The sequence below is a fragment of the Triturus cristatus genome, chromosome 4_1 (genome assembly GCF_964204655.1).
Source record: "Triturus cristatus chromosome 4_1, aTriCri1.1, whole genome shotgun sequence".
NCBI lineage: Eukaryota > Metazoa > Chordata > Amphibia > Caudata > Salamandridae > Triturus > Triturus cristatus.
Window position 1 is genome coordinate 138295904 of NC_140585.1, and position 26705 is coordinate 138322608.

The 26705-nt window shown below is 43.7% G+C and overlaps 1 non-coding gene across 1 annotated transcript; it reads right to left on the reverse strand.

The window, feature by feature from the left end:
* Positions 1-7944: 7944 nt before the first annotated feature.
* Positions 7945-8017, reverse strand: TRNAR-CCU (transfer RNA arginine (anticodon CCU)). The gene has a single exon. It is a non-coding gene; the product is annotated as a tRNA-Arg (tRNA).
* Positions 8018-26705: the final 18688 nt, after the last annotated feature.

Here is a 26705-nt window from a genome sequence, read left to right on the forward strand (position 1 = left end):
GGGACTCGAACCCTCAATCTTCTAATCCGAAGTCAGACGCCTTATCCATTAGGCCACGCAGTCATCCGTTCTCCTGAGATGATTTTTATCATGTAGGTGGTATGCATGGATGGAGAACATATTATTGAAAGGTATTCAGGTTTACAATTTTTCACACTTACATAGGTTGTATAAGTTTTATGAATCCTGGCTTGACCTATTCAAGTAGCTGAAAGCCTGTCACCACCTCTAGAAACAAGATTCACACCAATCCAATTCAAATCATTTTTTCCAAAGGAATATGTTCTGGCCGGTCGAAAATGCATCTCACAAAAATAGGCATTTAAAAATCTACTTTGCAGTTTCAGAACACTAACATGACTGTGAAGTGTACACAAGTAAAACGGGACAGTTTCAAAGTACCTAATCCCTCATAAACTTCTGAGAGGAAGCATGTAATAAATCTACCTAATTTTCTGGAAAAGAAAGAGGGAGGATTTTTGTTATCACCTCAGATGGGACTCGAACCTACAATCCCTGGCTTAGGAGGCCACTGAGGCACATATGCATTGCTTTTTTCTAGAGGCATTATTTAAATGTATTCTATGGTCAGACACCGGTGTGTGCACACAGGGCATTTCTCACTTCTCTCTATAAGTAAACTTCCCATTTTCATCCTCTTCCATCCCCGACTTTAACGCTCTCTTCTATGCTATAATGGAGACTTTGCAATTTTAGCAAGTGGAGAGAAATTGGAGAACCACTTTCGACTCCACACTTCTTCTTCACTTACTTCTTTTCTCAATATACTGGGCTTAGAAAATGGTATCAAGCCATCCTTATCATCAGCAGGACACGGAAAGAGGCACCGAGTCTCCTAACCAAGTTCAACCACACTCTGCAACTTAACAATTGCACTACAAATTAGACAACGGGGGCATCAGCAAAGGCAGCCAATGTGCCGATCCTTTATCCATTTTGTGTAGTACTTTTCTTACTCGGAGGCAAAATCAGCACTTTAACTGCCCAAATCATACAGATTTTACCAATGTAGCACTCTATGCACACATAGGCACACACCTTGCAGTTCTTCTACACACACTTAAGCTAAAACCCATTCTGTCATGTCAAAATTCTGCAAACCTATTACATATTCAGTGCGTCGGCATAGAAGCACTTTTTAATGCCACTAAAATGCACAAGTAGTTAGACTGAAGATGCAACCTGAATGAGTTTACAGTATGTACTCCACTTTATTAATGATTAGTAATGAGAAAGTGAGGACTACAAGAGTATTGGAAAATACTTTTTCGACTCTGAATGTAAAGCATATTGTGTGATCATTGGCCAAAAACAACCACAAAGAGACTCGAACCCTCAATCTTCTGATCCGAAATCCGACACCTTATCCATTAGGCCACGCGGTCATACGTTCACCAGAGGTGATTTTTATCATGTAGGTGGTATGCATGGATGGAGAACATATTATTGAAAGGTATTCAGGTTTACATCCCATAGTGTTCTTTCAGCTCTTTTCGCTGGAAGCACTTTTTTGGAATCTATATATTGAGAATTTTATGAGTACGATATGCTTTTGTTTTCCTTTTTGTATACAAACCTCTTTCCTCGTGAGTTTAAAGCTCATTTGTATGCTCTACATAGCTCTGGACGTTTCCAGACGTGGAGTGAAATAGTTTTGAAAGTAGTACAAATTGCTCCTTCCTGCATATGCTACTTTTTCACACTCACATAGGTTGTATACGTTTTATGAATCCTGGCTTGACCTATTCAAGTAGCTGAAAGCCTGTCACCACCTCTAGAAACAAGATTCACACCAATCCAATTCAAATCATTTTTTTCAAAGGAATATGTTCTGGCAGGTCGAAAATGCATCTCACAAAAATAGGCATTTAAAAATCTACTTTACAGTTTCAGAACACTAACATGACTGTGAAGTGTACACAAGTAAAATGGGACCGTTTCAAAGTGCCTAATCCCTCATAAACTTCTGAGAGGAAGCATGTAATAAATCTACCTAATTTTCTGGAAAAGAAAGAGGAAGGATTTTTGTTATCACCTCAGATGGGACTCGAACCCACAATCCCTGGCTTAGGAAGCCAGTGCCTCATCCATTAGGCCACTGAGGCACACATGCATAGCTCTTTTCTATAGGCATTATTTAAATGTATTCTATGGTCAGACACCGGTGTGTGCACACAGGGCATTTCTCACTTCTCTCTATAAGTAAACTTCCCATTTTCAGCCTCTTCCATCCCCGACTTTAACGCTCTCTTCTATGCTATAATGGAGACTTTGCAATTTTAGCAAGTGGAGAGAAATTGGAGAACCACTTTGGACTCCACACTTCTTCTTCACTTACTTCTTTTCTCAATATACTGGGCTTAGAAAATGTTATCAAGCCATCCTTATCATCAGTAGGACACGGAAAGAGGCACCAAATCTCCTAACCAAGTTCAACCACACTCTGCAACTTAACCATTGCACTACAAATTAGGCAACGGGGGCATCAGCAAAGGCAGCCAATGTGCCGATCCTTTATACATTTTTTGTAGTACTTTTCTTACTCGGAGGCAAAATCAGCACTTTAACTGCCCAAATCATACAGATTTTACACATGTAGCACTCTATGCACACATAGGCACACACCTTGCAGTTCTTCTACACACACTTAAGCTAAAAACCCATTCTGTCACTTCAAAATTCTGCAAACCTATTACATATTCAGTGCGTCGACATAGAAGCACTGTTTAATGCCACTAAAATGCACAAGTAGTTCGACTGAAGATGCAACCTGAATGAGTTTACAGTATGTACTCCACTTTATTAATGATTAGTAATGAGAAAGTGAGGACTACAAGAGTATTGGAAAATACTTTTTCCACTCTGAATGTAAAGCAGATTGTGTGACCATTGGCCAAAAACATCCACAAAGGGACTCGAACCCTCAATCTTCTGTTCCGAAGTCAGACACCTTATCCATTAGGCCAAGTGGTCATCCGTTCACCTGAGATGATTTTTATCATGTAGGTGGTATGCATGGATGGAGAACATATTATTGAAAGGTATTCAGGTTTACATCCCATAGTGTTCTTTCAGCTCTTTTCGCTGGAAGCACTTTTTTGGAATCTATATATTGAGAATTTTATGAGTACGATATGCTTTTGTTTTCCTTTTTGCATACAAACCTCTTTCCTCATGAGTTTAAAGCTCATTTGTATGCTCTACATAGCTCTGGACGTTTCCAGACGTGGAGTGAAACTGTTTTGAAAGTAGTACAAATTGCTCCTTCCTGCATATGCTAATTTTTCACACTTACATAGGTTGTATAAGTTTTATGAATCCTGGCTTGACCTATTCAAGTAGCTGAAAGCCTGTCACCACCTCTAGAAACAAGATTCACACCAATCCAATTCAAATCATTTTTTCCAAAGGAATATGTTCTGGCCGGTCGAAAATGCATCTCACAAAAATAGGCATTTAAAAATCTACTTTGCAGTTTCAGAACACTAACATGACTGTGAAGTGTACACAAGTAAAACGGGACAGTTTCAAAGTACCTAATCCCTCATAAACTTCTGAGAGGAAGCATGTAATAAATCTACCTAATTTTCTGGAAAAGAAAGAGGGAGGATTTTTGTTATCACCTCAGATGGGACTCGAACCTACAATCCCTGGCTTAGGAGGTCAGTGCCTTATCCTTTAGGCCACTGAGGCACATATGCATTGCTTTTTTCTAGAGGCATTATTTAAATGTATTCTATGGTCAGACACCGGTGTGTGCACACAGGGCATTTCTCACTTCTCTCTATAAGTAAACTTCCCATTTTCATCCTCTTCCATCCCCGACTTTAACGCTCTCTTCTATGCTATAATGGAGACTTTGCAATTTTAGCAAGTGGAGAGAAATTGGAGAACCACTTTCGACTCCACACTTCTTCTTCACTTACTTCTTTTCTCAATATACTGGGCTTAGAAAATGGTATCAAGCCATCCTTATCATCAGCAGGACACGGAAAGAGGCACCAAGTCTCCTATCCAAGTTCAACCACACTCTGCAACTTAACCATTGCACTACAAATTAGGCAACGGGGGCATCAGCAAAGGCAGCCAATGTGCCGATCCTTTATACATTTTGTGTAGTACTTTTCTTACTCGGAGGCAAAATCAGCACTTTAACTGCCCAAATCATACAGATTTTACCAATGTAGCACTCTATGCACACATAGGCACACACCTTGCAGTTCTTCTACACACACTTAAGCTAAAACCCATTCTGTCACGTCAAAATTCTGCAAACCTATTACATATTCAGTGCGTCGGCATAGAAGCACTTTTTAATACCACTAAAATGCACAAGTAGTTAGACTGAAGATGCAACCTGAATGAGTTTACAGTATGTACTCCACTTTATTAATGATTAGTAATGAGAAAGTGAGGACTACAAGAGTATTGGAAAAGACTTTTTCGACTCTGAATGTAAAGCAGATTGTGTGATCATTGGCCAAAAACAACCACATAGAGACTCGAACCCTCAATCTTCTGATCCGAAGTCCGACACCTTATCCATTAGGCCACGCGGTCATACGTTCACCAGAGGTGATTTTTATCATGTAGGTGGTATGCATGGATGGAGAACATATTATTGAAAGGTATTCAGGTTTACATCCCATAGTGTTCTTTCAGCTCTTTTCGCTGGAAGCACTTTTTTGGAATCTATATATTGAGAATTTTATGAGTACGATATGCTTTTGTTTTCCTTTTTGTATACAAACCTCTTTCCTCGTGAGTTTAAAGCTCATTTGTATGCTATACATAGCTCTGGACGTTTCCAGACGTGGAGTGAAATAGTTTTGAAAGTAGTACAAATTGCTCCTTCCTGCATATGCTACTTTTTCACACTCACATAGGTTGTATACGTTTTATGAATCCTGGCTTGACCTATTCAAGTAGCTGAAAGCCTGTCACCACCTCTAGAAACAAGATTCACACCAATCCAATTCAAATCATTTTTTTCAAAGGAATATGTTCTGGCAGGTCGAAAATGCATCTCACAAAAATAGGCATTTAAAAATCTACTTTACAGTTTCAGAACACTAACATGACTGTGAAGTGTACACAAGTAAAATGGGACCGTTTCAAAGTACCTAATCCCTCATAAACTTCTGAGAGGAAGCATGTAATAAATCTACCTAATTTTCTGGAAAAGAAAGAGGAAGGATTTTTGTTATCACCTCAGATGGGACTCGAACCCACAATCCCTGGCTTAGGAGGCCAGTGCCTCATCCATGAGGCCACTGAGGCACACATGCATAGCTCTTTTCTATGGATGTATGACGTTACAACGCACACTATTACAACGCATGCACTTACAACGCATTTTTTACAACGCATAATCCATTACAACGCATGACATTACAACGCATGACACTACAACGCATTTTTAAAAAATACCTTTACAACGCACTACCATTACAACGCATACTACCTTTACAACGCATACCATTACAACGCATAATATTAAATTACATTTAAGGTAAGTATTAGATAGTATAGGGGTAAAAATTACTATTCTAACTCCAGGGGGTGCAACAGTAGGGTAAGTGTTGGATAGTGTAGGGGTAAAAATTACTATTCTAACTCCAGGGGGTGCAACAGTAGGGAAAGTGTTGGATAGTATAGGGGTAAAATTTACTATTCTAACTCCAGGGGGTGCATCAGTATGGTAAGTTTTGGATAGTATAGGGGTAAAATTTACTATTCTAACTCCAGGGGGTGCATCAGTAGGGTAAGTGTTGGATAGTATAGGGGTAAAAATTACTATTCTAACTCCAGGGGGTGCATCAGTAGGGAAAGTGTTGGATAGTATAGGGGTAAAAATTACTATTCTAACTCCAGGGGGTGCATCAGTAGGGAAAGTGTTGGATAGTATAGGGGTAAAATTTACTATTCTAACTCCAGGGGGTGCATCAGTAGGGTAAGTGTTGGATAGTATAGGGGTAAAATTTACTATTCTAACTCCAGGGGGTGCATCAGTAGGGTAAGTGTTGGATAGTATAGGGGTAAAATGTACTATTCTAACTCCAGGGGGTGCATCAGTAGGGTAAGTGTTGGATAGTATAGGGGTAAAAATTACTATTCTAACTCCAGGGGGTGCAACAGTAGGGTAAGTGTTGGATAGTATAGGGGTAAAAATTACTATTCTAACTCCAGGGGGTGCATCAGTAGGGTAAGTGTTGGATAGTATAGTGTAATATTATGCGTTGTAATGGTATGCGTTGTAATGGTAGTATGCGTTGTAATGGAATGCGTTGTAAAGGTAGTTTTTAAAAATGCGTTGTAGTGTCATGCGTTGTAATATCATGCGTTGTAATGGATTATGCGTTGTAAAAAATGCGTTGTAATGGTAGTGCGTTGTAAAAGTTGCGTTGTAAAGGTTGTTCCCCCTTTTCTATAGGCATTATTTAAATGTATTCTATGGTCAGACACCGGTGTGTGCACACAGGGCATTTCTCACTTCTCTCTATAAGTAAACTTCCCATTTTCAGCCTCTTCCATCCCCAACTTTAACGCTCTCTTCTATGCTATAATGGAGACTTTGCAATTTTAGCAAGTGGAGAGAAATTGGAGAACCACTTTGGACTCCACACTTCTTCTTCACTTACTTCTTTTCTCAATATACTGGGCTTAGAAAATGTTATCAAGCCATCCTTATCATCAGCAGGACACGGAAAGAGGCACCAAGTCTCCTAACCAAGTTCAACCACACTCTGCAACTTAACCATTGCACTACAAATTAGGCAACGGGGGCATCAGCAAAGGCAGCCAATGTGCCGATCCTTTATACATTTTGTGTAGTACTTTTCATACTCGGATGCAAAATCAGCACTTTAACTGCCCAAATCATACAGATTTTACACATGTAGCACTCTATGCACACATAGGCACACACCTTGCAGTTCTTCTACACACACTTAAGCTAAAAACCCATTCTGTCACGTCAAAATTCTGCAAACCTATTACATATTCAGTGCGTCGACATAGAAGCACTGTTTAATGCCACTAAAATGCACAAGTAGTTAGACTGAAGATGCAACCTGAATGAGTTTACAGTATGTACTCCACTTTATTAATGATTAGTAATGAGAAAGTGAGGACTACAAGAGTATTGGAAAATACTTTTTCCACTCTGAATGTAAAGCAGATTGTGTGACCATTGGCCAAAAACATCCACAAAGGGACTCGAACCCTCAATCTTTTGTTCCGAAGTCAGACACCTTATCCATTAGGCCAAGTGGTCATCCGTTCACCTAAGATGATTTTTATCATGTAGGTGGTATGCATGGATGGAGAACATATTATTGAAAGGTATTCAGGTTTACATCCCATAGTGTTCTTTCAGCTCTTTTCGCTGGAAGCACTTTTTTGGAATCTATATATTGAGAATTTTATGAGTACGATATGCTTTTGTTTTCCTTTTTGCATACAAACCTCTTTCCTCATGAGTTTAAAGCTCATTTGTATGTTCTACATAGCTCTGGACGATTCCAGACGTGGAGTGAAACTGTTTTGAAAGTAGTACAAATTGCTCCTTCCTGCATATGCTAATTTTTCACACTCACATAGGTTGTATAAGTTTTATGAATCCTGGCTTGACCTATTCAAGTAGCTGAAAGCCTGTCACCACCTCTAGAAACAAGATTCACACCAATCCAATTCAAATCATTTTTTCCAAAGGAATATGTTCTGGCCGGTGGAAAATGCATCTCACAAAAATAGGCATTTAAAAATCTACTTTGCAGTTTCAGAACACTAACATGACTGTGAAGTGTACACAAGTAAAATGGGACCGTTTCAAAGTACCTAATCCCTCATGAACTTCTGAGAGGAAGCATGTAATAAATCTACCTAATTTTCTGGAAAATAAAGATGGAGGATTTTTGTTATCACCTCAGATGGGACTCGAACCCACAATCCCTGGCTTAGGAGGCCAGTGCCTTATCCATTAGGCCACTGAGGCAACATGCATAGCTCCTTTATAGAGGCATTATTTAAATGTATTCTATGGTCAGACACCGGTGTGTGCACACAGGGCATTTCTCACTTCTCTCTATAAGTAAACTTCCCATTTTCATCCTCTTCCATCCCCAACTTTAACGCTCTCTTCTATGCTATAATGGAGACTTTGCAATTTTAGCAAGTGGAGAGAAATTGGAGAACCACTTTCGACTCCACACTTCTTCTTCACTTACTTCTTTTCTCAATATACTGGGCTTAGAAAATGTTATCAAGCCATCCTTATCATCAGCAGGACACGGAAAGAGGCACCAAGTCTCCTAACCAAGTTCAACCACACTCTACAACTTAACCATTGCACTTCAAATTAGGCAACGGGGGCATCAGCAAAGGCAGCCAATGTGCCGATCCTTTATACAGGTCAGGTCAAGAAAGCTTTATTCGACGATTGTCATAAAAGCATAGAAAATTTATATACATACAAAATACACAAAACATGTTAAAATAATTTAAAACAATAAATAAGGGTATTTGCAAAAAAAGATTTTCAGGGTCTAGGAGGATTTACCCAATCAACATTTTGCTCCTAATCACCCATGCCCTTCCAAGGAACTTAGCGACAGAAATATAAACAAGTGGAATTTCAGCAGAGCGCAAAATACGTAGTGCCACCTTGGCATTTCTAGTACCCAACTGTCGGCACATTGGTTTTAGCCAGGTCTGGTGGGGGATTGTGTAGGATGGACATTGGAACAGGAGATGGTTAATAGATTCAATAGGTGCAGTACAGCAAGGACAGTTAAGCACGTTGGTCACGGCCCATCTAGATGAAAACTCTCTTACTGGGAGACTGCCTACTCTGAATTGAAAATAGAGCTTCCTGTCTAGAGGATTAGTAATGTCATCCCAAAAAGGTGCCAAGGAAATAGTATCTTTGAAATCAAGAAAAATACCAGACAATGAAAGCGGAGCTGTGGATCTGAAAACTCGGGTAGCTACCAATTCCCAGTACAAAGCCTTCAGTGCTTGCTTAGACGGGAAGCTAGCGTTTAGTGGATCCTCCCACAAAGTTTTTAAGCCCAAGTCCTGAAGCGACTCATGCAGCCTACGAAGCCACTTGACCTTACGAAAGGTATCAAATTTAATAATATCCATGAGGCCAAGAGCAAAGAGCCTTAGTTCAGGAGTGACCCATAATCGCCGCCAGTATAATATGGGGCGAAATAAGGCAATTAATACTATTGGTCTCATACCTAGGTCATAAAACAGGGGGCAAAGGGGAGTGCTCTGAGGTAGTTTAGTAAGATTTCGTAGAAATCTATTGTCAGAGGTAGATAATTTGTGAACATTGTCAAATCCCCACAACTCGACTCCATAGAGCGCGGCACCGACCACTTTGCCATCATACACCCGAAGTGCAGGGTCGATGGGTTTTGTCAGGGATTTGGTATGTTCTTTGCTTAGCGCACCAGAGAGTTGGGAGTGTTTAAGGGATGCCAACTCTACTTGTTTTTTCCATCCCAAGTCATGTTGAATGCAAATACCTAGGTAGGTAAAATCATGAACCTGGTCCAATGGCATATTATTCATATATATTTTGCTTTTAAAAGATTTGGACTGGTTGAAAGACATAAATTTAGATGTTAAAACATTAATTTCAAGCCCGCGGGCAAAACAGAAGTCCTCAAAGATACATAAGGACTTCTGTAAACCACTCGGGGTTTTAGAAATAATAAGACAATCGTCGGCAAACATTAAAATAGGAATTTTTGCACCTGCCAATGAGGAGGCATCAACATTTTCATCTGTTAATAATTTGGCCACATCATTAATATACAAGGAAAATAAAGTTGGCGCAAGAACGCAGCCTTGCCTAACCCCCTTCTGGATAGGAAACTGCCTAGTCACTTGACCAACACCACCCCATCTAATCTGCGCAAAGTTGTCTACATGGAGTCTGGCGATTAGGGAAATTAAAACAGCTGGCATCCCCATCTTATCTAGGACAGCCCATAGGGATGCCCGAGGGACAAGATCAAAGGCTGCCCTAAGATCAATGAAGGCAGCATATAGGCTGCCACCCCCAAGTAAACAACCTTCCAATAGAGCATAGCGAAATGCAGCACCTGGTCAATGGTGCTTATTCTAGCTCTGAAACCAGCTTGTAAGTGGGAGAGGATTGCATTATCTAGAGCCCAATCCAACACTTTGTTCAAGATCAGCCTACCTAGAATCTTTTGTGTGGTATCAATCAGGCTGATTGGACGATAATTTGCAGGGAGGGACTTGTCCCCTTTCTTGAACACCGGAATAATTTCAGCACCTTTCCAGGAAGTGGGGATCGGGGCACCTCTAGCAATCAAGTTGACTAAGATTAAGATATAGTTTCCCCAAGATTCGCAGTTACTCAAAAAGATATCAGCAGGGACTCCATCCATCCCAGGGGCCCTTCCAGGAACCAACGACTTAAGAGCAATAACAACATCACCCGGGGTAAAAGCGTCTTCCTTATAAAAGGTAAATTGGTAATTAGAAGAGGGGCACATGTCTTCTTCAACAGCATATAGGGACTCAAAGTGCTTGACCCAGGCATCTTGCGAAACCCAATTTTGGGGTTTATCAGGGTTGCCCCCAGTACCCCATCTAACAACAGACCAAAAACATCTCATATCCTTTTGGGCACCTGCTTCCCTGAGTTCCTGCCATCTTTGGAAATCCCACGCTCTCTTAGATTTAAAGATAGCTTGCTTGTAAGCATATCTAGCAGAGCGAACTTTAAGACTGTCGCCAGATTTCAGTGCGGTGCCCAAGTTCACGCGAGCATCTCTTCACGCGGTTGAATACCATCGTGGTGAAGGATCATAGTTGGGCTTAATTGCTTTGCAGGGCCTTACAAAGATATCTTTGAGTTCCAGAAAAAAAGATTCATGGATCGAGATTCCAGGTATACAATGTGGTTCCGGAGGACACTGGTTATATGCAACCCCTAAATCCTGAGTGGCAAGTTCTAGTCTATTAAAAATACGAGTTAAACATTCTTGACTTTGAACAACCTTAGCCCACTTAACGTGGCGCAGATCATTAGCAATGGCTACATCTTGATGGTGCAGTGGAGAAGAATCACTATGGGCAATGGGGGACACCCAAAACACAGTAGATAGAGAGAGAGGATTGTGATCACTCTCCAGTCTGTCTATAACCACCATGTCCCTCAGGGTATCCCATAGATCTAGTGATAGCAGAATGTAATCAATCCTGCTAGTACGGGAACCACTCTTGAAAGTAATGGACCCTGATTTGTCTTGCTCAGACCTGCCATTTGTTGCACAAAGCCCCTTATTCAAACAAAGGGCATTAATCTGGATAGCCAATTCTGACCAACGAATGACAGGTTCAAGATCTAAACTTGGAACACCCCATAAGCCATCCTCTACCTCCGAGATGCTCCAATCAACACCAAGAAGAGGTTCAAAGGTTGTATTAAAATCTCCACCTAAAATTATGTAAGAGTGCTGGGAATAAAGAAGCATAAGTTCGTCCAGGCGAGCTATAGTGTCAGACTTCTTCCCACCAGTGCTTCTAGCATAGACATTATAAATATCCAGCGATTTTCCATCCTTGAGCTTAAGGTTAACTAGCTGGATATCTGGGTGCGAAGTAGAAAGCTCCTTGACAATAATACCAAGGTCCTGTCTAATCCAAATCGTAAGACCGCCGGAGGGACGCCCCTTTTTTCCCTTAACTGCCAGAACATTAAAGTTCAAAAAACCCAATGCAAACTGAGCCTCAAGTATCCAAGTCTCCTGGAATAAGCAGATGTCATAAGAGTTGATAAACAATACCCAGTTTGGATCTTTCAACTTGGATTTTAATCCTGCAATATTCCAGGACAAGAGCGACCCAAACTCTGAATGGGTTGCACTATCAACCTTATTGGTCTCCGGAATACTACTCAGTAGATTTATCCTTACCGGGTCTACGGAGGGGCCTAGCATTTCTTCATTAGCCAAAATGCCCAACTCGGCATTAGGGACTTTATTAGACAGAAAGGAACAAACAGGAGAAACAGCTGGACTACGCTCTTTACACAGTCAGTCATTTTGTTCTAAACATGACTCTCCCGAGGGGAGTCTGGAAGCACCAACTGGGCTAGGAGACCAAATAGGAGTGGACCTCATTTGGATTGCAGAGTAGTCCGGGGAACAGCTTCTGAACTCAAGGTTAATTAGGTTCTCTGCTATAATAGGATCAATAAAAGTGACCTCAATATAATCCATCCCTCTGCCAGCCTGAGAAATCCTATTTGCTCCAGCTATATCAGCTCTAATTACAGAGCGGCAACCCCTTACGTGTCTAATCCAATGAATTACCTTGTTAATCAGGGATTCACTGGTTTCATAGTCAGACCCAGAGGACAAACTAGGGACATTCACCATAAAGATTTTTCGTGAATGGAGAATACGAGTGTGTGGCCCATAGCTTTGGGTTTGATGATAGAGATTGCCTCTAGAATTTATACCAGGTCTCTCATTTACAGGAGGAGGTCCTCCAGCACTTATAGTAGCCTGACACATACCAGGGGGGGCTCTAGTAGGATGTCTGACAAGGGATGGAATACAAGCAGGGGGATAATCAACCCTTGATGGAGCAGGGAAGCGAGACTGGTTACTCAGAGGGTGAGAATCATGGGTCAGAAGCTTACCACATACATTAGATGGCACACATAACCTATCTGCCACTTCTAAAGGGGCCTTGGTTAGAACCCCCACAGACGTGGAAGGATTAGGTTTGGAATGGGTATCAGAGCCCGATTTAGATTCTTCTAATTTACTGACAGTAACCGTTAGTATTTCAATCTTAGTTTGCATAGTTTCAATCAAGGAGCAAAGATTTTTCACTACCACCAGTAAGGATTTTAAATCATGATTACTAGATTTAGTCCCCGGGAGACCCTCTAATATATTAGTGGTGGTACTATCCTCAAGTACAGATGCATCCACATTAGCGTCCAAAGATACAATGGAAGGCGGGGCGGGGCTACAAGTATCAATGTCAGGTTCACTCACTAGAGAAAACCTATTACTACAAACAATGCCAAGTGATTCGTTGGAGGCAGGAAGGGGTTTAGAAGAATGAGCTTGCCCCTCATCCAATGATACTATAGGGGTGATAGAAACCGGTGTATTGCCCCTTTCCCCATTTGTTTGATCCTCCCCACCCTTTATCGAGAGAAACATATCTGGAACCGTGACAGCACCTCTAGTAATCCCCCTCCTCCCCCTCCTCCCACCTGTAGCTGTCACAGGAGTGGCATTGAGTAGATCCCCGCATTCGTCAATAATAACATCAATGAGGTCCATTACACAATTACTTCCCGCATGCTGGCGACATTTCTTTGGTTTCGTCTTCCTCAGCTTGGATTTAACAGGCAATGAACTAGATGATTCAGACACGTCCTCCGGGTTTTCCTTGCCCATAGCTCTAGGAAATAGTCAACAATAGACAGTACCTTATGAATCCGGGCACACGATATCAGAGAGTAAGCCGACCCGACCCAGGTCGACCCCGGACGGCCACAGATGGCCCGCCCTCTGCCCGGGCTCAGCCCGGCGCTGCCCGCGCGCATCCCGCGACGCGGAGGCAACGGCGCTCTTTTAAACGCCTCGTGGCGCGAACACAGCATCAGCGGGTCCGGTGGCGCACAGGATGCTGGGGAGTGTAGTCCGACCCTGTCCCCACACTGCGGCCGCTAATGGAGATGGCGGCGGCGGGGGACTGCAGCACAACAAGGTAGGCAGCACTGGTATGGGCAGCAGGAAGATGCGTCGCGAAATGGCCAGCTGGACACAGGAACCCGCTCCGTCGAGGCAACGGCGCTCTTTTAAGCGCCTCGTGGCGCGAACACAGCGTCAGCGGGTCCGGTGGCGCACAGGATGCTGGGCAGTGTAGTCCGACCCTGTCCCCACACTGCGGCCGCTGATGGAGATGGCGGCGGCGGGGGACTGCAGCACAACAAGGTAGGCAGCACTGGTATGGGCAGCAGGAAGATGCGTCGCGAAATGGCCAGCTGGACACAGGAACCCATGCATAACTCTTTCCTATAGGCATTATTTAAATGTATTCTATGGTCAGACACCGGTGTGTGCACACAGGGCATTTCTCACTTCTCTCTATAAGTAAACTTCCCATTTTCATCCTCTTCCATCCCCAACTTTAACGCTCTCTTCTATGCTATAATGGAGACTTTGCAATTTTAGCAAGTGGAGAGAAATTGGAGAACCACTTTCGACTCCACACTTCTTCTTCACTTACTTCTTTTCTCAATATACTGGGCTTAGAAAATGTTATCAAGCCATCCTTATCATCAGCAGGACACGGAAAGAGGCACCAAGTCTCCTAACCAAGTTCAACCACACTCTGCAACTTAACCATTGCACTACAAATTAGGCAACGGGGGCATCAGCAAAGGCAGCCAATGTGCCGATCCTTTATACAGGTCAGGTCAAGAAAGCTTTATTCGACGATTGTCATAAAAGCATAGAAAATTTATATACATACAAAATACACAAAACATGTTAAAATAATTTAAAACAATAAATAAGGGTATTTGCAAAAAAAAGATTTTCAGGGTCTAGGAGGATTTACCCAATCAACATTTTGCTCCTAATCACCCATGCCCTTCCAAGGAACTTAGCGACAGAAATATAAACAAGTGGAATTTCAGCAGAGCGCAAAATACGTAGTGCCACCTTGGCATTTCTAGTACCCAACTGTCGGCACATTGGTTTTAGCCAGGTCTGGCGGGGGATTGTGTAGGATGGACATTGGAACAGGAGATGGTTAATAGATTCAATAGGTGCAGTACAGCAAGGACAGTTAAGCACGTTGGTCACGGCCCATCTAGATGAAAACTCTCTTACTGGGAGACTGCCTACTCTGAATTGAAAATAGAGCTTCCTGTCTAGAGGATTAGTAATGTCATCCCAAAAAGGTGGCAAGGAAATAGTATCTTTGAAATCAAGAAAAATACCAGACAATGAAAGCGGAGCTGTGGATCTGAAAACTCGGGTAGCTACCAATTCCCAGTACAAAGCCTTCAGTGCTTGCTTAGACGGGAAGCTAGCGTTTAGTGGATCCTCCCACAAAGTTTTTAAGCCCAAGTCCTGAAGCGACTCATGCAGCCTACGAAGCCACTTGACCTTACGAAAGGTATCAAATTTAATAATATCCATGAGGCCAAGAGCAAAGAGCCTTAGTTCAGGAGTGACCCATAATCGCCGCCAGTATAATATGGGGCGAAATAAGGCAATTAATGCTATTGGTCTCATACCTAGGTCATAAAACAGGGGGCAAAGGGGAGTGCTCTGAGGTAGTTTAGTAAGATTTCGTAGAAATCTATTGTCAGAGGTAGATAATTTGTGAACATTGTCAAATCCCCACAACTCGACTCCATAGAGCGCGGCACCGACCACTTTGCCATCATACACCCGAAGTGCAGGGTCGATGGGTTTTGTCAGGGATTTGGTATGTTCTTTGCTTAGCGCACCAGAGAGTTGGGAGTGTTTAAGGGATGCCAACTCTACTTGTTTTTTCCATCCCAAGTCATGTTGAATGCAAATACCTAGGTAGGTAAAATCATGAACCTGGTCCAATGGCCTATTATTCATATATATTTTGCTTTTAAAAGATTTGGACTGGTTGAAAGACATAAATTTAGATGTTAAAACATTAATTTCAAGCCCGCAGGCAAAACAGAAGTCCTCAAAGATACATAAGGACTTCTGTAAACCACTCGGGGTTTTAGAAATAATAAGACAATCGTCGGCAAACATTAAAATAGGAATTTTTGCACCTGCCAATGAGGAGGCATCAACATTTTCATCTGTTAATAATTTGGCCACATCATTAATATACAAGGAAAATAAAGTTGGCGCAAGAACGCAGCCTTGCCTAACCCCCTTCTGGATAGGAAACTGCCTAGTCACTTGACCAACACCACCCCATCTAATCTGCGCAAAGTTGTCTACATGGAGTCTGGCGATTAGGGAAATTAAAACAGCTGGCATCCCCATCTTATCTAGGACAGCCCATAGGGATGCCCGAGGGACAAGATCAAAGGCTGTCCTAAGATCAATGAAGGCAGCATATAGGCTGCCACCCCCCAAGTAAACAACCTTCCAATAGAGCATAGCGAAATGCAGCACCTGGTCAATGGTGCTTATTCTAGCTCTGAAACCAGCTTGTAAGTGGGAGAGGATTGCATTATCTAGAGCCCAATCCAACACTTTGTTCAAGATCAGCCTACCTAGAATCTTTTGTGTGGTATCAATCAGGCTGATTGGACGATAATTTGCAGGGAGGGACTTGTCCCCTTTCTTGAACACCGGAATAATTTCAGCACCTTTCCAGGAAGTGGGGATCGGGGCACCTCTAGCAATCAAGTTGACTAAGATTAAGATATAGTTTCCCCAAGATTCGCAGTTACTCAAAAAGATATCAGCAGGGACTCCATCCATCCCAGGGGCCCTTCCAGGAACCAACGACTTAAGAGCAATAACAACATCACCCGGGGTAAAAGCGTCTTCCTTATAAAAGGTAAATTGGTAATTAGAAGAGGGGCACATGTCTTCTTCAACAGCATATAGGGACTCAAAGTGCTTGACCCAGGCATCTTGCGAAACCCAATTTTGGGGTTTATCAGGGTTGCCCCCAGTACCCCATCTAACAACAGACCAAAAACATCTCATATCCTTTTGGGCACCTGCTTCCCTGAGTTCCTGCCATCTTTGGAAATCCCACGCTCTCTTAGATTTAAAGATAGCTTGCTTGTAAGCATATCTAGCAGAGCGAACTTTAAGACTGTCGCCAGATTTCAGTGCGGTGCCCAAGTTCACGCGAGCATCTCTTCACGCGGTTGAATACCATCGTGGTGAAGGATCATAGTTGGGCTTAATTGCTTTGCAGGGCCTTACAAAGATATCTTTGAGTTCCAGAAAAAAAGATTCATGGATCGAGATTCCAGGTATACAATGTGGTTCCGGAGGACACTGGTTATATGCAACCCCTAAATCCTGAGTGGCAAGTTCTAGTCTATTAAAAATACGAGTTAAACATTCTTGACTTTGAACAACCTTAGCCCACTTAACGTGGCGCAGATCATTAGCAATGGCTACATCTTGATGGTGCAGTGGAGAAGAATCACTATGGGCAATGGGGGACACCCAAAACACAGTAGATAGAGAGAGAGGATTGTGATCACTCTCCAGTCTGTCTATAACCACCATGTCCCTCAGGGTATCCCATAGATCTAGTGATAGCAGAATGTAATCAATCCTGCTAGTACGGGAACCACTCTTGAAAGTAATGGACCCTGGTTTGTCTTGCTCAGACCTGCCATTTGTTGCACAAAGCCCCTTATTCAAACAAAGGGCATTAATCTGGATAGCCAATTCTGACCAACGAATGACAGGTTCAAGATCTAAACTTGGAACACCCCATAAGCCATCCTCTACCTCCGAGATGCTCCAATCAACACCAAGAAGAGGTTCAAAGGTTGTATTAAAATCTCCACCTAAAATTATATAAGAGTGCTGGGAATAAAGAAGCATAAGTTCGTCCAGGCGAGCTATAGTGTCAGACTTCTTCCCACCAGTGCTTCTAGCATAGACATTATAAATATCCAGCGATTTTCCATCCTTGAGCTTAAGGTTAACTAGCTGGATATCTGGGTGCGAAGTAGAAAGCTCCTTGACAATAATACCAAGGTCCTGTCTAATCCAAATCGTAAGACCGCCGGAGGGACGCCCCTTTTTTCCCTTAACTGCCAGAACATTAAAGTTCAAAAAACCCAATGCAAACTGAGCCTCAAGTATCCAAGTCTCCTGGAATAAGCAGATGTCATAAGAGTTGATAAACAATACCCAGTTTGGATCTTTCAACTTGGATTTTAATCCTGCAATATTCCAGGACAAGAGCGACCCAAACTCTGAATGGGTTGCACTATCAACCTTATTGGTCTCCGGAATACTACTCAGTAGATTTATCCTTACCGGGTCTACGGAGGGGCCTAGCATTTCTTCATTAGCCAAAATGCCCAACTCGGCATTAGGGACTTTATTAGACAGAAAGGAACAAACAGGAGAAACAGCTGGACTACGCTCTTTACACAGTCAGTCATTTTGTTCTAAACATGACTCTCCCGAGGGGAGTCTGGAAGCACCAACTGGGCTAGGAGACCAAATAGGAGTGGACCTCATTTGGATTGCAGAGTAGTCCGGGGAACAGCTTCTGAACTCAAGGTTAATTAGGTTCTCTGCTATAATAGGATCAATAAAAGTGACCTCAATATAATCCATCCCTCTGCCAGCCTGAGAAATCCTATTTGCTCCAGCTATATCAGCTCTAATTACAGAGCGGCAACGTGTCTAATCCAATGAATTACCTTGTTAATCAGGGATTCACTGGTTTCATAGTCAGACCCAGAGGACAAACTAGGGACATTCACCATAAAGATTTTTCGTGAATGGAGAATACGAGTGTGTGGCCCATAGCTTTGGGTTTGATGATAGAGATTGCCTCTAGAATTTATACCAGGTCTCTCATTTACAGGAGGAGGTCCTCCAGCACTTATAGTAGCCTGACACATACCAGGGGGGGCTCTAGTAGGATGTCTGACAAGGGATGGAATACAAGCAGGGGGATAATCAACCCTTGATGGAGCAGGGAAGCGAGACTGGTTACTCAGAGGGTGAGAATCATGGGTCAGAAGCTTACCACATACATTAGATGGCACACATAACCTATCTGCCACTTCTAAAGGGGCCTTGGTTAGAACCCCCACAGACGTGGAAGGATTAGGTTTGGAATGGGTATCAGAGCCCGATTTAGATTCTTCTAATTTACTGACAGTAACCGTTAGTATTTCAATCTTAGTTTGCATAGTTTCAATCAAGGAGCAAAGATTTTTCACTACCACCAGTAAGGATTTTAAATCATGATTACTAGATGTAGTCCCCGGGAGACCCTCTAATATATTAGTGGTGGTACTATCCTCAAGTACAGATGCATCCACATTAGCGTCCAAAGATACAATGGAAGGCGGGGCGGGGCTACAAGTATCAATGTCAGGTTCACTCACTAGAGAAAACCTATTACTACAAACAATGCCAAGTGATTGGTTGGAGGCAGGAAGGGGTTTAGAAGAATGAGCTTGCCCCTCATCCAATGATACTATAGGGGTGATAGAAACCGGTGTATTGCCCCTTTCCCCATTTGTTTGATCCTCCCCACCCTTTATCGAGAGAAACATATCTGGAACCGTGACAGCACCTCTAGTAATCCCCCTCCTCCCCCTCCTCCCACCTGTAGCTGTCACAGGAGTGGCATTGAGTAGATCCCCGCATTCGTCAATAATAACATCAATGAGGTCCATTACACAATTACTTCCCGCATGCTGGCGACATTTCTTTGGTTTCGTCTTCCTCAGCTTGGATTTAACAGGCAATGAACTAGATGATTCAGACACGTCCTCCGGGTTTTCCTTGCCCATAGCTCTAGGAAATAGTCAACAATAGACAGTACCTTATGAATCCGGGCACACGATATCAGAGAGTAAGCCGACCCGACCCAGGTCGACCCCGGACGGCCACAGATGGCCCGCCCTCTGCCCGGGCTCAGCCCGGCGCTGCCCGCGCGCGTCCCGCGACGCGGAGGCAACGGCGCTCTTTTAAACGCCTCGTGGCGCGAACACAGCATCAGCGGGTCCGGTGGCGCACAGGATGCTGGGGAGTGTAGTCCGACCCTGTCCCCACACTGCAGCCGCTAATGGAGATAGCGGCGGCGGGGGACTGCAGCACAACAAGGTAGGCAGCACTGGTATGGGCAGCAGGAAGATGCGTCGCGAAATGGCCAGCTGGACACAGGAACCCGCTCCGTCGAGGCAACGGCGCTCTTTTAAGCGCCTCGTGGCGCGAACACAGCGTCAGCGGGTCCGGTGGCGCACAGGATGCTGGGCAGTGTAGTCCGACCCTGTCCCCACACTGCGGCCGCTGATGGAGATGGCGGCGGCGGGGGACTGCAGCACAACAAGGTAGGCAGCACTGGTATGGGCAGCAGGAAGATGCGTCGCGAAATGGCCAGCTGGACACAGGAACCCATGCATAACTCTTTCCTATAGGCATTATTTAAATGTATTCTATGGTCAGACACCGGTGTGTGCACACAGGGCATTTCTCACTTCTCTCTATAAGTAAACTTCCCATTTTCATCCTCTTCCATCCCCAACTTTAACGCTCTCTTCTATGCTATAATGGAGACTTTGCAATTTTAGCAAGTGGAGAGAAATTGGAGAACCACTTTCGACTCCACACTTCTTCTTCACTTACTTCTTTTCTCAATATACTGGGCTTAGAAAATGTTATCAAGCCATCCTTATCATCAGCAGGACACGGAAAGAGGCACCAAGTCTCCTAACCAAGTTCAACCACACTCTGCAACTTAACCATTGCACTACAAATTAGGCAACGGGGGCATCAGCAAAGGCAGCCAATGTGCCGATCCTTTATACAGGTCAGGTCAAGAAAGCTTTATTCGACGATTGTCATAAAAGCATAGAAAATTTATATACATACAAAATACACAAAACATGTTAAAATAATTTAAAACAATAAATAAGGGTATTTGCAAAAAAAAGATTTTCAGGGTCTAGGAGGATTTACCCAATCAACATTTTGCTCCTAATCACCCATGCCCTTCCAAGGAACTTAGCGACAGAAATATAAACAAGTGGAATTTCAGCAGAGCGCAAAATACGTAGTGCCACCTTGGCATTTCTAGTACCCAACTGTCGGCACATTGGTTTTAGCCAGGTCTGGCGGGGGATTGTGTAGGATGGACATTGGAACAGGAGATGGTTAATAGATTCAATAGGTGCAGTACAGCAAGGACAGTTAAGCACGTTGGTCACGGCCCATCTAGATGAAAACTCTCTTACTGGGAGACTGCCTACTCTGAATTGAAAATAGAGCTTCCTGTCTAGAGGATTAGTAATGTCATCCCAAAAAGGTGCCAAGGAAATAGTATCTTTGAAATCAAGAAAAATACCAGACAATGAAAGCGGAGCTGTGGATCTGAAAACTCGGGTAGCTACCAATTCCCAGTACAAAGCCTTCAGTGCTTGCTTAGACGGGAAGCTAGCGTTTAGTGGATCCTCCCACAAAGTTTTTAAGCCCAAGTCCTGAAGCGACTCATGCAGCCTACGAAGCCACTTGACCTTACGAAAGGTATCAAATTTAATAATATCCATGAGGCCAAGAGCAAAGAGCCTTAGTTCAGGAGTGACCCATAATCGCCGCCAGTATAATATGGGGCGAAATAAGGCAATTAATACTATTGGTCTCATACCTAGGTCATAAAACAGGGGGCAAAGGGGAGTGCTCTGAGGTAGTTTAGTAAGATTTCGTAGAAATCTATTGTCAGAGGTAGATAATTTGTGAACATTGTCAAATCCCCACAACTCGACTCCATAGAGCGCGGCACCGACCACTTTGCCATCATACACCCGAAGTGCAGGGTCGATGGGTTTTGTCAGGGATTTGGTATGTTCTTTGCTTAGCGCACCAGAGAGTTGGGAGTGTTTAAGGGATGCCAACTCTACTTGTTTTTTCCATCCCAAGTCATGTTGAATGCAAATACCTAGGTAGGTAAAATCATGAACCTGGTCCAATGGCATATTATTCATATATATTTTGCTTTTAAAAGATTTGGACTGGTTGAAAGACATAAATTTAGATGTTAAAACATTAATTTCAAGCCCGCAGGCAAAACAGAAGTCCTCAAAGATACATAAGGACTTCTGTAAACCACTCGGGGTTTTAGAAATAATAAGACAATCGTTGGCAAACATTAAAATAGGAATTTTTGCACCTGCCAATGAGGAGGCATCAACATTTTCATCTGTTAATAATTTGGCCACATCATTAATATACAAGGAAAATAAAGTTGGCGCAAGAACGCAGCCTTGCCTAACCCCCTTCTGGATAGGAAACTGCCTAGTCACTTGACCAACACCACCCCATCTAATCTGCGCAAAGTTGTCTACATGGAGTCTGGCGATTAGGGAAATTAAAACAGCTGGCATCCCCATCTTATCTAGGACAGCCCATAGGGATGCCCGAGGGACAAGATCAAAGGCTGTCCTAAGATCAATGAAGGCAGCATATAGGCTGCCACCCCCCAAGTAAACAACCTTCCAATAGAGCATAGCGAAATGCAGCACCTGGTCAATGGTGCTTATTCTAGCTCTGAAACCAGCTTGTAAGTGGGAGAGGATTGCATTATCTAGAGCCCAATCCAACACTTTGTTCAAGATCAGCCTACCTAGAATCTTTTGTGTGGTATCAATCAGGCTGATTGGACGATAATTTGCAGGGAGGGACTTGTCCCCTTTCTTGAACACCGGAATAATTTCAGCACCTTTCCAGGAAGTGGGGATCGGGGCACCTCTAGCAATCAAGTTGACTAAGATTAAGATATAGTTTCCCCAAGATTCGCAGTTACTCAAAAAGATATCAGCAGGGACTCCATCCATCCCAGGGGCCCTTCCAGGAACCAACGACTTAAGAGCAATAACAACATCACCCGGGGTAAAAGCGTCTTCCTTATAAAAGGTAAATTGGTAATTAGAAGAGGGGCACATGTCTTCTTCAACAGCATATAGGGACTCAAAGTGCTTGACCCAGGCATCTTGCGAAACCCAATTTTGGGGTTTATCAGGGTTGCCCCCAGTACCCCATCTAACAACAGACCAAAAACATCTCATATCCTTTTGGGCACCTGCTTCCCTGAGTTCCTGCCATCTTTGGAAATCCCACGCTCTCTTAGATTTAAAGATAGCTTGCTTGTAAGCATATCTAGCAGAGCGAACTTTAAGACTGTCGCCAGATTTCAGTGCGGTGCCCAAGTTCACGCGAGCATCTCTTCACGCGGTTGAATACCATCGTGGTGAAGGATCATAGTTGGGCTTAATTGCTTTGCAGGGCCTTACAAAGATATCTTTGAGTTCCAGAAAAAAAGATTCATGGATCGAGATTCCAGGTATACAATGTGGTTCCGGAGGACACTGGTTATATGCAACCCCTAAATCCTGAGTGGCAAGTTCTAGTCTATTAAAAATACGAGTTAAACATTCTTGACTTTGAACAACCTTAGCCCACTTAACGTGGCGCAGATCATTAGCAATGGCTACATCTTGATGGTGCAGTGGAGAAGAATCACTATGGGCAATGGGGGACACCCAAAACACAGTAGATAGAGAGAGAGGATTGTGATCACTCTCCAGTCTGTCTATAACCACCATGTCCCTCAGGGTATCCCATAGATCTAGTGATAGCAGAATGTAATCAATCCTGCTAGTACGGGAACCACTCTTGAAAGTAATGGACCCTGATTTGTCTTGCTCAGACCTGCCATTTGTTGCACAAAGCCCCTTATTCAAACAAAGGGCATTAATCTGGATAGCCAATTCTGACCAACGAATGACAGGTTCAAGATCTAAACTTGGAACACCCCATAAGCCATCCTCTACCTCCGAGATGCTCCAATCAACACCAAGAAGAGGTTCAAAGGTTGTATTAAAATCTCCACCTAAAATTATATAAGAGTGCTGGGAATAAAGAAGCATAAGTTCGTCCAGGCGAGCTATAGTGTCAGACTTCTTCCCACCAGTGCTTCTAGCATAGACATTATAAATATCCAGCGATTTTCCATCCTTGAGCTTAAGGTTAACTAGCTGGATATCTGGGTGCGAAGTAGAAAGCTCCTTGACAATAATACCAAGGTCCTGTCTAATCCAAATCGTAAGACCGCCGGAGGGACGCCCCTTTTTTCCCTTAACTGCCAGAACATTAAAGTTCAAAAAACCCAATGCAAACTGAGCCTCAAGTATCCAAGTCTCCTGGAATAAGCAGATGTCATAAGAGTTGATAAACAATACCCAGTTTGGATCTTTCAACTTGGATTTTAATCCTGCAATATTCCAGGACAAGAGCGACCCAAACTCTGAATGGGTTGCACTATCAACCTTATTGGTCTCCGGAATACTACTCAGTAGATTTATCCTTACCGGGTCTACGGAGGGGCCTAGCATTTCTTCATTAGCCAAAATGCCCAACTCGGCATTAGGGACTTTATTAGACAGAAAGGAACAAACAGGAGAAACAGCTGGACTACGCTCTTTACACAGTCAGTCATTTTGTTCTAAACATGACTCTCCCGAGGGGAGTCTGGAAGCACCAACTGGGCTAGGAGACCAAATAGGAGTGGACCTCATTTGGATTGCAGAGTAGTCCGGGGAACAGCTTCTGAACTCAAGGTTAATTAGGTTCTCTGCTATAATAGGATCAATAAAAGTGACCTCAATATAATCCATCCCTCTGCCAGCCTGAGAAATCCTATTTGCTCCAGCTATATCAGCTCTAATTACAGAGCGGCAACGTGTCTAATCCAATGAATTACCTTGTTAATCAGGGATTCACTGGTTTCATAGTCAGACCCAGAGGACAAACTAGGGACATTCACCATAAAGATTTTTCGTGAATGGAGAATACGAGTGTGTGGCCCATAGCTTTGGGTTTGATGATAGAGATTGCCTCTAGAATTTATACCAGGTCTCTCATTTACAGGAGGAGGTCCTCCAGCACTTATAGTAGCCTGACACATACCAGGGGGGGCTCTAGTAGGATGTCTGACAAGGGATGGAATACAAGCAGGGGGATAATCAACCCTTGATGGAGCAGGGAAGCGAGACTGGTTACTCAGAGGGTGAGAATCATGGGTCAGAAGCTTACCACATACATTAGATGGCACACATAACCTATCTGCCACTTCTAAAGGGGCCTTGGTTAGAACCCCCACAGACGTGGAAGGATTAGGTTTGGAATGGGTATCAGAGCCCGATTTAGATTCTTCTAATTTACTGACAGTAACCGTTAGTATTTCAATCTTAGTTTGCATAGTTTCAATCAAGGAGCAAAGATTTTTCACTACCACCAGTAAGGATTTTAAATCATGATTACTAGATGTAGTCCCCGGGAGACCCTCTAATATATTAGTGGTGGTACTATCCTCAAGTACAGATGCATCCACATTAGCGTCCAAAGATACAATGGAAGGCGGGGCGGGGCTACAAGTATCAATGTCAGGTTCACTCACTAGAGAAAACCTATTACTACAAACAATGCCAAGTGATTGGTTGGAGGCAGGAAGGGGTTTAGAAGAATGAGCTTGCCCCTCATCCAATGATACTATAGGGGTGATAGAAACCGGTGGATTGCCCCTTTCCCCATTTGTTTGATCCTCCCCACCCTTTATCGAGAGAAACATATCTGGAACCGTGACAGCACCTCTAGTAATCCCCCTCCTCCCCCTCCTCCCACCTGTAGCTGTCACAGGAGTGGCATTGAGTAGATCCCCGCATTCGTCAATAATAACATCAATGAGGTCCATTACACAATTACTTCCCGCATGCTGGCGACATTTCTTTGGTTTCGTCTTCCTCAGCTTGGATTTAACAGGCAATGAACTAGATGATTCAGACACGTCCTCCGGGTTTTCCTTGCCCATAGCTCTAGGAAATAGTCAACAATAGACAGTACCTTATGAATCCGGGCACACGATATCAGAGAGTAAGCCGACCCGACCCAGGTCGACCCCGGACGGCCACAGATGGCCCGCCCTCTGCCCGGGCTCAGCCCGGCGCTGCCCGCGCGCGTCCCGCGACACGGAGGCAACGGCGCTCTTTTAAACGCCTCGTGGCGCGAACACAGCATCAGCGGGTCCGGTGGCGCACAGGATGCTGGGGAGTGTAGTCCGACCCTGTCCCCACACTGCGGCCGCTAATGGAGATGGCGGCGGCGGGGGACTGCAGCACAACAAGGTAGGCAGCACTGGTATGGGCAGCAGGAAGATGCGTCGCGAAATGGCCAGCTGGACACAGGAACCCGCTCCGTCGAGGCAACGGCGCTCTTTTAAGCGCCTCGTGGCGCGAACACAGCGTCAGCGGGTCCGGTGGCGCACAGGATGCTGGGCAGTGTAGTCCGACCCTGTCCCCACACTGCGGCCGCTGATGGAGATGGCAGCGGCGGGGGACTGCAGCACAACAAGGTAGGCAGCACTGGTATGGGCAGCAGGAAGATGCGTCGCGAAATGGCCAGCTGGACACAGGAACCCATGCATAACTCTTTCCTATAGGCATTATTTAAATGTATTCTATGGTCAGACACCGGTGTGTGCACACAGGGCATTTCTCACTTCTCTCTATAAGTAAACTTCCCATTTTCATCCTCTTCCATCCCCAACTTTAACGCTCTCTTCTATGCTATAATGGAGACTTTGCAATTTTAGCAAGTGGAGAGAAATTGGAGAACCACTTTCGACTCCACACTTCTTCTTCACTTACTTCTTTTCTCAATATACTGGGCTTAGAAAATGTTATCAAGCCATCCTTATCATCAGCAGGACACGGAAAGAGGCACCAAGTCTCCTAACCAAGTTCAACCACACTCTGCAACTTAACCATTGCACTACAAATTAGGCAACGGGGGCATCAGCAAAGGCAGCCAATGTGCCGATCCTTTATACATTTTGTGTAGTACTTTTCTTACTCGGAGGCAAAATCAGCACTTTAACTGCCCAAA